The 17,938-nt window shown below is 38.9% G+C and overlaps 1 gene segment (V, D, J or C); it reads left to right on the plus strand.

Moving 5' to 3' along the window:
• Nucleotides 1-3,326: 3,326 nt before the first annotated feature.
• On the plus strand, nucleotides 3,327-17,926 carry LOC309666275 (T cell receptor gamma constant 1-like). The segment is given in 4 exons: nucleotides 3,327-4,311; nucleotides 7,127-7,456; nucleotides 11,268-11,303; nucleotides 12,842-17,926.
• Nucleotides 17,927-17,938: the final 12 nt, after the last annotated feature.

The raw sequence follows: 17,938 nt of genomic DNA on the forward strand, positions 1-17,938 counted from the left end.
ATTTCAATGGCCTTGAAACCATAAGGTTATTTTCAGGTAGAAAGGAGCAGTCTTCCAGCAATGAATAGCTTAAGAGGTCATCATTAAAAATTCACACCCTGCAGCAACTCATCTGGTCTACTAAATGAGGATTGGATTCTGGAAAGAAGTTACTTTAGAATTAACCCAGATACCTACCTCTCAATACATATATATCACAAAATACCTATAAAAAGTAATGAATATACATTTATTAAATAATCAAATACATTATTCCTAGTTCAATTTTGGAAATTAAAGAAACATTAACTAAGCATGAACTGATTTTATACATGAAAACCCTTTAAGGGAGGATATCTAGAAGATTTAGGCAAAATGGTGAGAAAAGATGGAATCATACTCTCCAGTGTATGTGAGGTGAGATGGAAACAGACATAACCCAAGCTGCCCAATAAGAGCAGGTTCAATTTTTCAATTCTTGACTACGTTCGTACCTAATGTGCTTTTGCTTGAGTTCCATCTTTGTTTATTGTTAGCAGGGCCAATTTTTAACGTATTTATACAAATATTGAAAAAATATGGGCACAATTTTAAAGCAGGCCCAGAGGGAGATTTCTACAAAGGCTTTTTAGATAGTGGGCTAACACATGGCAAGAGCGTCAAAGTGTTTGGTTCTGGAACACAGCTCATTGTTACAGGTAAATATTCTTTAAATTCTGTAGTAAGGTAGGAGAGCGAGGCAAGCAATACAGGCACCGCACGCTGCAGGGCTGGTGTTGGCCCAGAATTCTTGGATTTGATCCCTGTTTGGTCACGAATCAGGGTGGGGTCTCTGGAGAGGTCGGTGACTCCATCCAGGTCCTTGGAGTCTGCCTGGTTCCTTCCCTGCCTGACCGAGTACAGAGGACATTGACAAGAGTTAGGCAGTTAGATCAAGTGTGAGTCCCTCAGTGGTGGATACATTAGGTTCATTGGGTCTTGGAAAATTTCAAAGACTCTTAGTTGGTTTTTTAATTTGGTTCCAGAAATAACTGATGGAAAAATTAGACAAATATTGTTCAACTTGTCATTTAGTTAGAGAATGATTAGTATCAAGTAGAAAGATATTTAACTTTGCAACCATAGTCAAGCATGTCTTAAGGTGGATTTTTTTTTTTTGTCTAAATTCAATCCAGTAAATTTGTTCCCTCCTCATTTGCCTTAAAGGTGAAATTTTGCCTGGATGAGGGGGGAACATCTCTCAAGGATGTTCCTACCCTATGAGATCCATGGAAATGAAAGTTTTTTAAAATTTTCACAAAGTTGGTAAAGCATTGGAAAAAATGAAAGAATTATATATTTTGATCTCTTTAGTGGTTGTGATCATATGAACAAATGAATCTGTAAATTGAAAAGCAACATACCGGTTCCCCTTTTTCAACTGACTCTATTCAATGTAAATTATAGCAATCAAATTAAATAAAGGTGACCCAGATATAACTCATAAGTGTCCTGAAAAATCATTTTTAGTAGTGTGTGGTGCAGGGAAAAATATGGACTTTGATTCTGGATCTGTCACTTTCTGTATGATGATCCTTTAGCAAATAAAATTTGATTCACTGGTTAGTGCTTTAAAAAATTGTGCAAATAATGCATGCCCATGGCGGGAAAAAATTGAAAAATACAAAAATAAAGAAAAATTAAAAATTTTTATAGACACATCACTGCTAACAGTTTGATATATTTCTACTCACTTATTCCATCGGTGCAACAACCATCTCGAGTAGATGTTGTGAGGATTAAACAAAATTAAAAATGAAAATTACCTACCACAAATGTTGGGACGTGGTCTATGATAAAAAGATCAATTCCTTCTCCAGAATTTAAATTATTACTCATTTACTCATTGGAATTCTTTATGAATTCAGGAGTACAGCTAAATGTATTAATTACCATCTAGTCTTAGGTCATTTTAGAACAAATGGTCGGTACTTGAAAATTCTCTCAGTTTCTATGACCAATTGTTACCTGCTTCTAAAAGTGGTAAAATGTAATAAGCATTATCTCAAATATTATTAGCCTGAATATAAGGTGCTCTCTCATCTTGCAGTAGAAATATCTGGAAGTAAAAAAAGTGTTTTTTTTAAATATTATTTTTTTTTTTGCAACTTGAACATACAAGCTTATAGAGATATAGACAAAAGTCAAATATTCAATTGTAGTATTTAATTTATTTGGATTACACCTGAAAGTTAAAAATTATGTCAATACAAAACCAGTTGAGAAATATTGCTTTTTGCCCACACATTTCATTAAAAATTTTGTTCAGACCCTAAACAGGCACCTAAAACATCTACCTTAGAGCAACTTTCTAAGTCATCTCAGGGTCTGTTTGTTTTGTGATCCCCATACGATGATGCCAGTGGGTATTTCATTCAAAGAAATAATTACCCACTTATAAAATAAAAGGAAAGCATTTGTAAAATTTATTCTATTATTCTATACATGTGCCAGGTAAGCACAAACTGTAGAGACTTCAATTCCAAATAATTATTACCAGGTAATATTAATACTCCCAAACCAGCTTTAACTGAGTTCCTTTCAGGTTGATATCTTGTCCAGGTAGTACTTTTTGACCAGAGCAGAGTATTAGAAGAGTATCTTTTAATATGAACGGTTGCACAGGCACTGATACATAGGCAGCCCCTTGTTTTGTGAGGGATAATTTTGAGAAAGAAAGCCTCACCTTATGTTCTGGCACCCTCGGTCTGTTTGAATCCTGCATGTTTTGCTTCTATATCACAGAACTAGGATTTGTAAACATATTTTACCATGCCTTATGTCATTCTGGGGTTAGATCTTACTAATTATGAACCCCTAGGGCAGAAAAACAAGCAAACTATAATGCACAAACTATTTGTCACTTATTTAAACTGCTTGTTTGCAAAATCTATTTGAGAAGACCTAACAGAGCAAACATATATAGAGGCAGAGCATGAAATAAGAATAGAAGATCAAAGGCACTAAGGGAAGCAGAAGGGAAAAGGCCTCTGATAATCTAGCAAGAAGCACAGGGTAAGATTTTATGCTCAAAGGTAGCAGAGTTACGTGTCAGTTATATCTCAGTAAAAAGAAGTGAACAAAAAAAGAAAAAAGAAGGTAGGGGAAAATGTAGTAGAATACATACCCTTTGTTAACTGATAAAATGAAGCACACCAAATTTTCAAATATGATATGTTCTCCCACCATAAAATTAGAAAAAGACTTCAATGCAGGAGTTTTGAAGGAGGAAAGTGATGTAAAGCATGGGCATTGACTTCAATATCCATTCCATAAAATGGAAGAAATGGTCTTTAAGCCAACCCAGTGCATTGACGATACAGCACCATAACATTTAATGTCATTCGGATGGTGACCCTCAGCAGATAACGTCAGGCAAGTTTTTGTGATCCAAGGTGACAATAATAGGATTTGAGGACCAGGCATCCTGCCATTTCTCTAGTCATCCTGCCTTGAAGGCCCACTGCCAGGAGTTGCAAGCTGAATTCTGAGCTTGAGCTGGAGAGAAGTCAGATTGAGGCTGAAATTTCTGGTAAAACTTCGGATGCCAATAGATTATGCTGTTGATTGGGGAAAAGCCATTTGTTTTGGACAACACAAGTTAAGTAGTCCCATATACGGATTACATATATTTAACCAGTGTTCCCTTTGATTTTCTTAACCATAGATATGCAGGGGATAAGACAAGATAGATTATTGCCTATTAATTGGGTGTGTAAAAGGCACATTTCCTATGATGAAGGCTTTGAAAATTCCAGATATATCAGAGCACAGCAAACCAGGGAATCAGTCTTCCTGCTTGATTGCCACAGATCCAGCTGCAACCCCCAGATACTGAATTTCTAGCGGTGAGGGCATGACTTGGTCCCATGAGATTAAAATGTCATATTGGACCACACGATCATTACAAATTCCTAATAAAATGATAATGATAATAATAATTATTATAATCTCATTTCTGTAGCACTTTTAATCAAATTGCTTTTCAGATCTTGTTTTATTTTGGCCTCACTTCAGCACTGGTAGGGATGTTGAATTGATTTACATTATCATCATTGTTTTCAAATAAATAAAGGCTTTAGTTTACCTGATTAGCTCAGACACAGAACTTGTTAAGAGCAAAAAGAACCAGGAACAGAACCCTGGTCTCTTGAATAGCAGGCTGTTATAGTTCCACTAGGATTTGAAGAAATCAGAGAAGCTAAATTAGTCTAAAGTTTTTGATATGGGTTGAATCACTGTGGAGTTAATACATAAAAATTTTCGGCACGGGGACAAAACTTGTGGTCACAGGTAGGTATCAGAGGAATGCAATTTTTTTCAAGTTTTTGGAGGGAGGGAAGAAAAAATTAGAGTAATAGTTAAGAATCTTTAGAAAAAACAGGGCTGTGATGGTATTTAAATGTAGAAACCTTAGAAGGATTTTTAAACAAATCTGTATAGTAAAGGACAGCACAGATAACACTGTGTATATGCTGTGATAGGAATTAGCTTTATGTCCATGTGGACTTATACAAAGTGCTCATACGTATGTAATTATTATGAAAATGTTTGACCCAAGGCTGAAGTTTGTTATTACAGGTAAGTTTTGTGAGTTGACGTATTACTTTTCTGATGGTGAAAGGGTGTTGTCAAGGAGCCTGGGCTTTGGCATCAGGCTGAGCTGGAGCTCCAGGTCCATCACTTACTGCTTACGTGAACTTGGAGATGATTCTCTGGCCTCAGTTTCCTAATCCATAAATGGGATAACAGTATGTATCGAGCATGGGTTGTGTTGGAATTGAATGAGACAGTGTGAATAAAGTACTTTGCACATTGGCTAACTCATCATAGGTGCTGGATAGGTGTACCTACAACTTATTCCAAGAGAATTGTGTCCAGTATAGAGTTATTTGCAACCTATAATATTAAGAGAACAGATATTCTCCAGTGAATACAGTTGTACTTCTAACTGCTCAAATGAAAAGTTATCTTACTGTCCACTCACACAAAAAGATTGAATTTAGACATACTTTTTTCTCTTTAGCAGACTTTTTCCTCACTTAGCAAGAAAAATGAGATTAAAATGTGTCTGTTTTTCATTTCTGTTGTTGTTCTATGTTTGTAAACATAGATTATGAACACTTTAGGTACATAGAACAAGAAAATAAATCTTAATCCTTTATCTCAATTGCTATTATCTCTACACCAATATTTATTGCCTCTAAAATTTATAGCCAATAAGTTTGAGTTTCATACTCATGTTTATAAGGAAAAAAATTAAATTCATACAGAAAATGGTTGAGATGTAAAGTCAATTAAATGTAGTTAGAAATGTCATAAATTTGAAATTCTTATTTAAATATAAATTAGCTGTAATTATTTATTTGATTAAAAATGTGACAAGAAAAAATAGAACATGTAAATCAAGATCAACAAAGTACATATACAGTTGGAGAAATTTTTAGTGTCATTATTATAATCAATCAAATATTTTTGCTCTAAAATTGAGATGTATAAAATTAAAATAAGCACACTGTGAACTAACTATATTTACAGTATGAGTAAAAAATCAACATTATTTGCTTACTGATTTAGTATAAAAATCAGGAACTTGGCTACACAGGCAGAAATTCTCAAGAATATTTTTCCTTTTCTGCTCAATGGGGAAATCCAGTTCTTCTTTTCTTAAGAAATTTCCCATTGAATTATTAAACTAAATCCAAACTTGTCAAAAGACAATATCAGTAAAGCATTAGCATTTCAATTGAAGATCAAATTGGAAAGAGTTCTAACATCTATAATTTCAATTGTTATATTAACAATAAATGTATAATCAAGAACATTCCAGCGTTCAAGTGACATCCTTTGCAAACTGTGATGTTTTTGTACATATCTTGACATTATGTCTGCAAGAAAACTCGGGAACCATAACTTTTAACATTGCACTAATTATATGTACTCTTTATTCAGCAGGCGTAGACACAGAAATATTTGAGCTTGAAAACAGTTCAGCAGCCCAACAGGGTAGACTCAAATTTGGGGGGAGACAATAAAAGTCAAAATATGGTGCCTTCTTAGTCATGCTTCAACTTCAAATGAAATTCCAAAATAAAATGTGTTCTTGATGAACATTTTCTAAAGTGGAACAAAATTCTGTAAGTGCATTACTTGGTAAGGTAAATATAAAAGCATTTCCAAAAATAATATATTTTAATAGAAATATTGGAACTATTGCTGTTTTACTTCTAAACTCAAGGCACTGTTTTGGAGGTGCAACTTTAATATTGCCCTCCTCAAAAATCTAGAGTGGTTCAGATGTGACATTGAGAAGTTGTACAAAATTAGAAATCAACAAGGAGAACTTCTTCACTTCAGAACTGAGCATGGGACCCACATTTGAAGCTCAAAGTTCAACTTGATAGATTGTCAAATACAGGTGGAGGTAGAGTCCCATTAATACAAGTAACTGTATATTGTTTTTAAAATGATAACCCCCTCCTGACATTTATTTATTTAGGAATTAAGATAATTATGGTGCATTCCGGAATCAGTTAAATGAAGAATGAGGTTCCACAGAGATGCAGAACATGAGAATGTATTAACCGGCCAAAGAGAGCGTGTTACAAAACACAGGATAGGAAAGGGAAATAGCTTAGAAGTGACCAAAGATTCTTACCTGTAGAGAGACCATCAAAGTTACATGGTCTTCTCCCCCAACCCTACCACCCACTCTCATTCCCCTTAAAACAGGATCCACTATGATAGAACAAAAGAGATTTAAGAAAATAAATTTGTTCTTGAATGTTCCAAGCATTGATATGGGGCAGTTTTAAGTCATATTCCAACTTAGCAAGTGGAGAAGGAACCAAAGCCAAGGTGCGAGCCAGCCTCTGCTCCTGAACAGCTGTGACTTTGGACAGGTTATATAATCTCTTGATCATCTCTTCCCATTGAAAATAAGAGCAATAATAAGTACCTAGACATCTACTGTGGATGAAAGGCCATGATGAGAACTAATTCAATGGAAGCTTTTCTTCCTTTTACTATCAGCTAGGTTGTTCCAAACCACACAATATTTATGTTTCTCTAATAATTCTTTTCAATTCTATTCCATTATCCCCTACAGATAGAAGCCTTGATGTAGACATGTCTCCCAAGCCCACTATATTTCTTCCTTCGATTGATGAAATAAACCTCCATGAGGCTGGAACACATCTTTGCCTTCTCGAGAATTTTTTCCCTGATGTTATTAAGGTCTATTGGAAAGAAAAGAATGGCAACATAGTTCTGGAATCCCAGCAGGGAAATATCATCAAGACTAATGATACGTACATGAAATTCAGCTGGCTGACCGTGACTAAAAAGTCAATGGATGATGAACACGTATGTATCGTCAAACACGAGAATAATAAAAGAGGAATTGATCAAGAGATTCTTTTCCCTTCAATTAACAAAGGTATGTGATTATAAAGAAACATAACCTCCCATAATTCTTTTTTTCAAAGAAAATACCCCACCTTTACGATAAAGCATTAATGAAAAACAAATATAAATTGTTAAATGTTGTTACATTTAATGGTAGCATAAATGTCCCGCTATTTCCCCACAAAATTAAACTTGTATTGGCTTTGAAACATAAAAAAGAAAAAAGTTTACTGAAGCTTTTTCAGCTCAGTTTTATCATCTGAAATATAAAGGTCACAATGATGTATTTTAGGGTTGCTGTATAGATTAAATGAAACAAAGCATGTCAAAGTACCTATCAATTTAGCACATAATAAATGCACAAAGAGAGATTCCATTTTTGATGATCTTACTTGATCAGGAAATAAGAACAATTACACATCTTTCAAGAAGGTTCTACTCAGCAAGCAAAGTCCCTCTCACTTCACTCTTACTTTACTCAAAGTATAACACAGAAATAATGAGTTACTAAATGACAAAATGGTGTTCGTATGAGGAAGCCAGATCATGGCTCAACAGAATGTAGAATAATTACTGCTGCATGTTTATTATGGTCTTAGGTTTTTGAGGTTTGTGTTTTATCTACCACTTAAGCTAAAATTTTGTAATTGAAGATTGGGTGAGCCTAAAGTGTACAGACTTACTCCCATTTTACATAATAAATGTATTTCTTGCCATTGGTAAATGCCTCTCAAGAAACTTTTATTGCAGCCCTAGCACGTGCCAGGCCTGGAGGGATGTGTGGATGAACACACTCTGGTGAATTACTGTCCCAGGAGGATGCACTACAGTAAAGAGAATATACACTTTTCCTAATCACTCAGGGCCACTCGTGATTCAGGCATGATGTCCCAAAGGAGTCCCTTTGATGCAGATGCTTTACATATCCACACAGTGTGGGCAGAGGGCTGGCTGTACCTTGGCCCTGGCAGTGGTCCTGTAACTCACTGGACTCGGGACTTAATGACCTGAGTACTCACCTAACAGACCAAAGGACCCAGAGTGCCCATCAGAAGAAATCATTTTGTATCAGTTATTTTCTGTGTGGTTAGGAAAACTTTTTAAGCAGTGGCAACCAAGCATAAAACAAAACTGTGCAGAGATTTTGGTGTGTAGCAGTCTGAATTTCTGAAGCAAGTCCTTTATCTTCTCAGATCGTGAGTTCATCCAATGATCAAATTACATTGGAGCACTTGCCTTGGCTTTGTCCTGGGGCTGCGATGAAGAGCAAATGAAATAACGTCAGTGAAAACGCTTGCTTTCCAAACCATAACACTGATGTATTTATTCATGCATTCGTTGTATTTACTGATATGTTTTTCTCAAACTAACTAGAGTAAGATTACAAAAGCAACCCTAATTTTCTATTTCTACAGCTAAGAAACAGAGGGGAAGCAAATACGCAAAGTGTAAGTTTAACATAACCTTGGGTGTAAAGGTCCTATTAGGTTTTGATTTTGCTAGTGGTCAGGGAAAAACAAGAATGATAAGTTCCATGTTGATGATGATCATAAAGGAGAGAAGTTCCAGTTCATAATGTGTTTTACTTGGCACTTAATTTCTGAAATAAATGTCTCCCATGGGCTTCTCAGTGCAACAAAGCGAATGAGGGCGTTTCTGTCAGTGTCATTCTACACTAAATTCCTAATGCTGTTTCATAGAAGTTTTTGTTGGTTGTTGTTTTTGTTGTCTTAATGGAAGATAAAAATATAACATGGAAGCACAAATCAATGAAGTGATCTTGAAGGCTCATAAAAGTAATCTGGTCCAAGTTCTTGATTGAGGAAGAGAACTTAGGGTATTCACACAAATTTTATGATGAAAACTTTTTATGCTATTGTTTTTACCTCAATCAATGTATGGTGATAAGTGATTTTTATTTATCTTATAATAAATAAATTCGCTGAAAGGAAAAAAAGAGGTTTTTAAGACATATTAAAGTCAGTTCTTAAGTATATTTTAACACCTAACATGAGTGTACTAACATTTTCCTTCTTGGGATTTACCCCAAAGTAACACAGGTTTACCCTCTATCTGAAAGTAGATTGTTTCTATGAAACCTTTCCTAAGCTGAAAGGCATAAAGCGAAGAAGCAATCATCTTAAGGCAGATCTTGCTAACAGATGCGCAAAGTAAATGGAGATAAGGCACAGATGCTCACAGATACAGTTCAGAGCTATGGCAGCTTGATGCTGAAATGCTGATGTAGTCCCTTGGCGGTGCTGTCCTTGTTGCTGGAGTGCCCGCTGCCTCTATCATGGCTGGCTGCAAAACAAGCACTAAATGCTATTTTTGCTTTTAGCCTTTTCTCGTAAACGTGAAAATCCTCTTCAGATTTCTTTCTGTTAGCAAAAACAGGTACTAATGTAGGTCTTCCGTAAAAGCGAAGTGGCGTAAACTTTTGAAAAACAGGGGATACTTGTACCTTGAACCCATTTTTTAGAGCAAACCAAATAGAGGTCTCCCTGAACCATATCATAAACCAGAACCATATCATATGTACAAAAACACATCTAGGAGAAAAAGGATAAACCAAACAACCTCTATGTCTCTGATTTCCTCCATCCAACAGTCTATTATTTTTTTTAAGAAATTTTGTTTTTGTATGAATGTAGGAGAAAAAGGATAAACCAAACAACCTCTGTGTCTCTGATTTCCTCCATCCAACAGTCTATTATTTTTTTTAAAGAAATTTTGTTTTTGTATGGATGTTTGCCTTTTTTTTTTCATTGTAGATAAATACAACCTTCACCTCAGGTTATCATATTAACTAGAAATATGATTTGGTCTATCTCTCTATCCTGGAAAGAATTGAACTGAAATGCTGAGCTCCTGTAATAAATATTTCATTTGTTAAGAATAATTAAGATCTCTGGAAAAGAAGACGTTTTCAGCGTCCACCATGGTGGAATTATGTTGTCTCTCTATAGATTAATTTCTCTGTATTTCTATGGATTATTTTTTACAAAGTACTTCCCACCTACTCTATCTCATTTAATCCCCCACGACCATCCTTTGAATGCACTCTGTCATCACTGATATGACTTATCCTCTAATCTTTATTCCTCTTTTGTACCGTGGAATACCCCCAAATACAACCCACTCCAGTGTCACCGTGGAGTTAAAGGAGATAATGCATATGAAGTATTTAAGCAAGTACCTGGCACAGTAATAATCACTCACTAGCTATTAGCCTCATTTATATTGTTATCCTGACGTCCACAAACTCCACAACTGCAGAAAATCACGTACATGAGTTGGGGATACTGGGGGTATGTGTGATTTGGAAAGGTTTGACTGCTTTTTTTTTTTGATGGGAAATTTACCTAAGCCAGACTCCTTCGAACATGAGATTCTGTTGTAGATTCTGGGATTGGATGCATACATTTTGGGAGCATCCCTTCATGTCAGCAGTGGGCGCTGAAGATGTAGAGCAGCCGCTTTTTCTGACGATTTGTCTTCTGACAGTATTTCCTGAACACTTTGGGGCGTAGGAGAGGCGAACACAGAAGGAAACCAAGATGGTCTTGGATATTACCCTCCAGTTGTAATAAAGAAGAACAAAAATGCACCCTTCATGAACTTGAACATCCTTGGATACAGAAAACAGTATATGAACTAGATCTACTGAATTACATTGACTCAGACCATCTATTCCCAGATTGTAGGGCTCTTATTTTTAATGATTCTCTCCTCTCTCAGCAGATTCTATCAGTCTGTCTATCCAGAGACACACACAGAGATGCACACTGTCAAATAATGGATATAAACAATTCACTAATACTTGCTCTTATTTCTTATAGAGGTCACTACACATGCCTGTGTGAAAAAAAGAAGTGGTAAGTTTTTGGCTAGGTTTGCCTTTATGTCATGCTACAGCACATTTTTTTCCTCTGGATAAATTTAACTTTTGAACTTCCTTGGTTTAAGGTAGAAAAACCAGAATGCCTGGATGCTGCAGAAATAGATGTGATATTTTAAGTAAATCTATCATCATTTCCTAGGAGTCATCTTAACACAGTAAATGCTGGTTTTGGTGTGACATGACTCTAAATTAGGGGGTGCAGTGATAGGTTCTGAATTATTTCAACAGTGGATTTCCTCCACTTGTGTGGCTTGTGTTTCTAATGACTAGGGAAACGTGATATCAAGTTGTTTGTAGTTTTTTTTTTTAAGTTTTAGCCCTTGCTAGTAGCTAATACATGAACTGACACTTACCGAGAGCTTCATATACACAGGTGTTGTGCTGTGTCTTGCCTGCCTATTCTGTTTACTCCTTATAATACTCCTAGGAGGTGATACAGTATTTTCCCCTCACTTTACAGATGAGGGCAATGAGCTACAATTAATTAAGTCCCTTGTACGAAGCCACACAGCTCTATCTGGGGAGTCAACCCAGCCCATCTGAATCATCGGTTCATGCACTTACTCAGTTCTCTGTCCCTCCTCTAAGATATAAATATAGAGCAAGAATCCCAAAGCCAAAGCCCTGAGACAGAGTGGGCAGGGGTGTAAGAGCCTGGGCTTCTGCTATCACAGACTGGACTTTAACCCCAGTTCTCTCACTACTAGTTGCATGAATATGGGTAAATTCCTTACATTTTCTGAGCAATACAGACGTCATCTGCCAATAGGGAACAATTACACCCTAGTCAGTTACTGCAGACATAAGGTCACATATGTGGCATGTCTCCCATAGGGTATCCATTTAGCTGGCACAGAATCAGTACTAGTTGGTGGCCCTTTCTCCCTACATGAAGGTTCTAAGTGAATTTAGAAGCACTGGCTCTGGCCCTGCTGGTCCCTCTTCCGTTCCCCGTACCAGGGGGCCTGGAACTCAGCTAACACCTGACCTGACTGAAGGCAGTGAGTTATGAGCACATCACCTCCTGAGATCCCTTTCCACACCAAGTGCTGGTGATTCTGGAGTTCTGACTCTATGAAGATGAAGCGTGGAAAAGGGAAATTTCCTCAGGAACGGACTCAGCCTTGTGGTCCATTGAGGAGCCAAGTCAGGCCCATGATCATTGTTGTTAATTATTTCTTGACATCATATATGTCTTCGAAACCTTGATAGGAGAGGAAGTGCCATTACCTAATAACATCCTAGCCACAGCGAGAGATGTGAAAGAAAATACAGGTGACTGAGGCATGAGATCCTAAAGTTTCAGAGAATTTGGATTAAACAGTTTATTCCATTTTGTGCAATGTTCTCTTTACTAAGCCCCCAACCACCCCACTGTGAACACCAGCAGGTTTCCCTGATTTGTACCCCTCATAGGAATCTCACTGATGCTTCTAACTGCGACGCGTTCCCCCATCACTGTTTTATCCTCTCAAAAGAACAGCTGAAACTAACCAAGATGACTTCTCCTAGATTCCCTGCAGCTGCAGCTCATGAACACCAGTGCCTACTACACCTACCTCCTTCTCCTCCTCAAGAGCTCGGTCTACTTTGTCATCGTCGCCTGCTGTGTGTGTAGGAGAACAGCCGTCTGCGGCCACGGGAAGAGCTCGTGACAGAGGGGACCACAAAGGGGTCACCTTTCCTTCATCATCTCTTGTCTCTGAAAGTGTCTGCTGAGGATCTAGCTGGGCTTCCTTTCTGGGTTTGGGTTATGTCAGTTCACATGTGTATTCTTCTGTGTGCCATTATTGTGTAAGGGCTTTTCAAAGCACTGGGGAAGCAGACAGTTTGACTCCGTGACAGGGAATTCTGCCATCACTCGGGGGCAGGGCCCAGGGCTGGCCCAGGGGAGCCTCTCCCACCACTGTCCCCACAACCGCACCAGCTCCTCCTGCCCCCGAGTCCTCGTGCCTCCTGAGGGCGCACAGCGGGCAGCTCCCCTCTCCTCCCTCAGTGCCTCCACCCAGACCACAGCCCCGACCCTCCCTGCCACCCACCCTAGGGCCGCCAGCTTTGCCACTTGAATCCTGTCCTTGGATTTTCATAAGAGACACAAAAAATAAAAAAGAAATCAAAAGTCCACTTTTGTCTGTGTATTTTAATTTCATGAAATCTAACCAAGGTAAGAAACAGCATGACAACCGAGCTATCACATCCAGCGCTGGTTGTAATCATGGTCACACCGCATTTCTGAGTCTTTCCCTGAGATGCTGGTTATGGTGCTTTCTTTGGGGCACTGGCTCCCACGGGACCCACCGCCAAACGAAGGTGCTCGGGTTCCTTCTCTTTCAAAGGTCACCGGATTCAGACTCACTGGTTTGGGACGTTCCTGTGATGACAGTGTAATAGCCAGTGTGACCTGCACTGTGTGTGCTCAGATCTGTACTAGTGTCTCACAGGCACTGACTCCTGATCCTCACATTAACCCCATGAGAACTGCACTGACACCAGAGGGGCATCGGGCGCAGGGTGAAGCACACAGACTCTGAGCTCTGAGAACTTGGGTTTGAAGCCTGGGTCTGTATTAGTATCTGTGTGACCTCAGGCAGCTATTTGAACTCTCAGTGCCATCGTCTGTGTAATGAAGTTACAGCGCCCTGTCTCCTGGAGCATAAGGATTAGATGAGTTAATGATGCTTGGTCCATGCGAGGCCTCAGCAACATTAGCATCTACTGTTGGTAGCTCTGCTGTAAAAATAGTAGATTCCACACATACACCGAACCACCAAGAGTCATCTCTAATCTCATTCCCTGCAGATGGGTTAGATGTGGATGAAACAGGGACTCAGTTTCTACTGTTCACCAGGTAAACCCATTAATCCTCTAAGAGCCCTTGGAGGAAGGAACAGTTGTAGCCCACAGTTTACAGATAGAAGAGATGAAGTTATCTGTCCATCACCACTATTTTGTAAGTAAGAGTCATTTAGAACCAGGTCTCTCTGATCTCAGAGCCTGTATTTTGTTACCTCGTATCTTTTAGCTTTCCCAACACACTTTCAACTGGGAAAACAAAGCAAAACAAATGAAAAGAAAACAAAACACGCACTGCTTCTTTACTAAAGACATCCTTCAAGGCATCAGTGAGAAATTTCTAAAGGACTTGTGAGTGCACCTGTCTTCTCCTCATGTACATACTCTGGAATCACCATAGCTGCTCCCTTCGTTGTCAACACCATGGAAATCCTGCCTTACTCTGTGAGTGTGTCTAGATTTGTAACTGCCCTTTTGGGGGGTGTAATGAATTGGACTGAGATTCTCAGGCAGAGCAGGACAGTGGATGGTGTTCTGAGCATCCTGACACCACAGCTCCTCCCCTAGACTCAAGAGGCCCTGAGGTCCTCAGAATCTCCCTGTGGAAGCCTCTTATGTGTCCAGGTGCATTTCTGAGGTGGGAGGAAGACATACATCCTTTTGGTCCAGTCCTTTTCCACTACAGCGTGGCTGCCATGTGGTATTGGGGGAGGAACCCTGGACCAGAGGTTCCACATCACACCCCTGTTGTTAGAGCCTCGGCTACTTGGTTTGTTTTAACCAGCTGTGTCATTTCTTCTTGACCACGTAATGTTGCCTAGTTTATCCATCTTTATAAGAAAGTGTTCAAGTTAAATACTTTCAGATTTCCAGAGCAATTTACAAATTTAATGACTAACATCTTAATGAAGCAATAATAGCAAATGCTGGAATATTGCTTTCTGGTGCTGGTCTAGGTACCTATTAACTTATTTAATTCTCACAAGAAGCCTATAAGACATGTGCAATTCAATCTTTTCTATAGATGGGGAAACTGAGGCAGAGAGGTCTAAGGAGGGTCCCCAGAGTAAAACAGCTAATAAGAAACAGAGCTGGGATTTGAACACCAGCAGTCTGGATACTGGAGCTCTGCTCTTAACTTCTACGTTAGTTGCTGCTAGAATAGAAACAGGTTACTTTTACTTTCAATTAAAACAGGAAATTTTCCTTCTCAGGCTAAGAAGTGGTAAAGCCAACTGCCTCTTTCCCTGTCCACGTTTCCTTTCATTGCTCCTAGGCTGGGAAGAGGTTAATGCCAACTTCCCACCTACTAACAGGATTTCTGTGGCTAAAGTCCAGGAGACTTTGCTGGTTGAAATAAATATCAGAGCAAAAGGATGCATCCACAGGTGTGCAATGCAAAAGTTAGGTGAAGATTTGTATAGTTCCACATTAAAACACTCAAGGCTCAATAGACTTTATAGAACTAGAGTACCCCATACACTTCTCAACTATAAAAAAGGGAAAAGTCAGACAATAATTCTCAAAGTTTTCCCCATTATGAATTCTCACTGTTTTGGAATTCTTTCTCTCTTCAACTTCACTCTTCGAATGAAATTCTGTCAATCAAGCAGCCTACGATTAAGTAATACTTGATTTCCCCTTTTTTAAAAAAATCAAAGTCCTATATAACTGTCAATTAGCAATTCTGAGTAATAAGAGACAACCGGAGGGACTATACCAAGATGACCTAATTCAGCCAAAAGGCTAGAAACTCCACATTTTCGTTAGCCATGAAAACTGGTCTGGGTAAGTGCATGATCTTTGTCATGCTCTGTTAGGCTAATTTTCTGTTTGCTTTCTTACTTTTGTTTGTCGGTTTGAATAACAGCATGTGCCGACCACTTAGTAAGCATCAGGAATTCTGTAGGCAGTTTGCTTGTTTCAAGTATGATGTTCATTTCACTAATGGAAAGACTAGGTCCCAGAGAGACTGGGAAAAATGCCCAAGGTTAAAAAAGGAGTAGTGTCAGAATCCACATGGGCCGGGTCTGCAATTGTACCACAATGTAGGTGAATCCCAGGAGAGTGCTGTCAAAGGTCAGGATTTTGCTGATCGGACAGTTGAAAGATAGTATCTCATCGTGGTTTTAATTGGCTTTTCTCTGACTAGTGAGGATAAACAACTCTTCATATAGGCAAAGTCTATTTATATTTCTTTTTCTGTGCAATATTTGTTCATGTCGTTTGATCATTTTTTCTATTGAGTAATAATACTAACAAGTAAGATGGTCATTTATATGTGTGTCTGTGTATTTCTCTAGGCACAGGCATAAAACAAAATGTTTGATGCATGATAGGTGGGTGAAAAAAAACTTGTATATTTTTCTATTTTCTCTAATGACTCCTTTTATTTTTTTATTTTTATTTTTAAAAATAAATGTATTTATTTATTTGTTTGTTTATTTATTTATTTTTGGCTGCATTGGGTCATTGTTGCTGTGCGTGGGCTTTTTCTAGTTGCCGCGAGCAGGGGCTACTCTTCATTGCCGTGCGTGGGCTTCTCATTGCGGTGGCTTCTCTTGTTGCGGAGCACGGGCTCTAGGTGTGCGGGCTTCAGTAGTTGTGGCACGCGGGCTCAGTAGTTGTGGTGCACAGGCTTAGTTGCTCCGCGGCATGTGGGATCTTCCCGGACCAGGGCTCGAACCCGTGTCCCCTGCGTTGGCAGGTGGATTCTTAACCACTGCGCCACCAGGGAAGTTCCTCTAATGACTCCTTTTAAAGTAAAACCTTTTATATATCAGAAATAAACCAATGTATCATTTAAAATTGGAAAGCTCTTTTTTGTTTGTTTGTTTGTTTATCATCAACTTTTAGTATCTGCTAAACAGGTTCTTTGAGAAAGGAAGTAGAAATTCCCTTTTGGAAAGAAAATAAGAGCAACCAGATACCAGAAATGTGAAATCTAATTTAGATCAACTCCTTGATTCTCCTGAGTTTGATCAAACCTCTTTAGCCCAGATACGTGGCCCTCCTCTTACAGATTTGGAACTATTTCTGCATTGGTAAAGCATAGAAGCCAAGAGGGGAAACCCTGCAAATCACTGAAAGTTTTGTGCAGCTGATTTCACTGCCAGGGCCCTGCTGGGCAGTGTTTCCTGTGGTTTCCAACTTCTCAGCAACTTCCTTTCCCAACTCGCCCTGGGCTGCCCTGGCCTGAGAGGTGCAGAGACGGGAGGGCGGTGGTGGTGAGGGTGACAGCGTGAGTGGCAGGAGGGCGCTGGTATGGCTGGTGGTGTTTCATTTTCTCAGGCTTCTTTTGTTCATGTGCTCTGTCGAATGTGGTTGATTCGTGGAAAATGCTCAAAGTCAAACCGGCCCCTGCTGGTTGGGACTGTGCAAGGGGTAGATGGGGTGTCACAAGGAAATAAGAACAGTTAAACCACAACCAACTTTGCTCACTTTCAAAGGGCAACAGCCAATGGAAGAAAATATCCTTCTACACACGCATGTGATTGTTATCAAACATACTCCTAGGCTGTGGGTCTGGGTTCCCCATTATTTCTGTATGCAGTTCCTCCAATTAGCTCCTATGTGAGTTGGGAAACTTACGCCCAGAATATTCAGATGCTGCTCCTCCGTCCACGCTCCTGACCCTGTTCTGGAGGACAGAGCAGACAGGACTCCTTGCAGCACTAAGATAATTCCTGACATTCCACCAACCACCCATGCTCTTCCATGATCTGTGATTTACTGAGGCTGGTACTTCTTGGTTTCATCTTCTCAGTGTAGACAGAGTGACATAAGACCTGATCCCCTAAACCCAGTGACTCAGGC

The sequence above is a fragment of the Balaenoptera physalus genome (genome assembly GCF_965194825.1).
Source record: "Balaenoptera physalus genome assembly, chromosome: 8".
Taxonomy (NCBI): Eukaryota; Metazoa; Chordata; class Mammalia; order Artiodactyla; family Balaenopteridae; genus Balaenoptera; species Balaenoptera physalus.